Below are 631 nucleotides of genomic sequence, written 5' to 3' on the forward strand. Positions count from 1 at the left end.
AGTGTGAAAGACGATGCATTATACGATTAATTTTTATTTGTTCAGTTTTATGCATGTCTAGTAAGTCCAAGCCTATCGATATGAAATGAGTAAGTCAACAAATGAATAGGCTAACAAATGGGTAGGTTAACATATATATGAACAAGCCGATATATAATTAAATTGTCATGTAACACTTTGTCCCCGCTCCTCTCGTCTGTCTGTTTCTTTTTTCGTTTTTTTTTTTTTTTTTTTTTTTTGTTCATGTTAAATACCTGTAATTTGATTTAATATAAGGTTTAATAAGTACTCGAGGTTTCTCTCGATTTTTGTATCTTCTCCTAAAAACTCCATTATATCTAATAGTAAAGGCACAAAAAAATAAATAAACAAATAAATAAATAAACAAATAAATAAATAAAATAAAACATACAATATACGATATACAATATACAAAATGTGAAAAATATATGATGCTCAGTTTGTATACGATGTTGTATATATGTGTACATGTTTTTAATAGTATACATTAATGCAAAATCTCTATCGATTCCATTTATTCATTTTTCCGACCTGAATCAATCATGATATCTCCATCTTTAAAAATTACTAACATAGACTTTAGAAACATTTTTATATATTTAAAGTATAA

General features: G+C 25.5%; 1 long non-coding RNA gene across 1 annotated transcript; it reads right to left on the reverse strand.

Moving 5' to 3' along the window:
• On the reverse strand, positions 1–625 carry LOC113220715. The gene is made up of 3 exons (XR_003307484.1): positions 553–625; positions 255–338; positions 1–72 (listed from the first exon to the last, which is right to left on the reverse strand). It is a non-coding gene; the product is annotated as an uncharacterized LOC113220715 (long non-coding RNA).
• Positions 626–631: the final 6 nt, after the last annotated feature.

This window comes from Piliocolobus tephrosceles, unplaced genomic scaffold (genome assembly GCF_002776525.5).
Source record: "Piliocolobus tephrosceles isolate RC106 unplaced genomic scaffold, ASM277652v3 unscaffolded_10146, whole genome shotgun sequence".
Lineage (NCBI taxonomy): Eukaryota > Metazoa > Chordata > Mammalia > Primates > Cercopithecidae > Piliocolobus > Piliocolobus tephrosceles.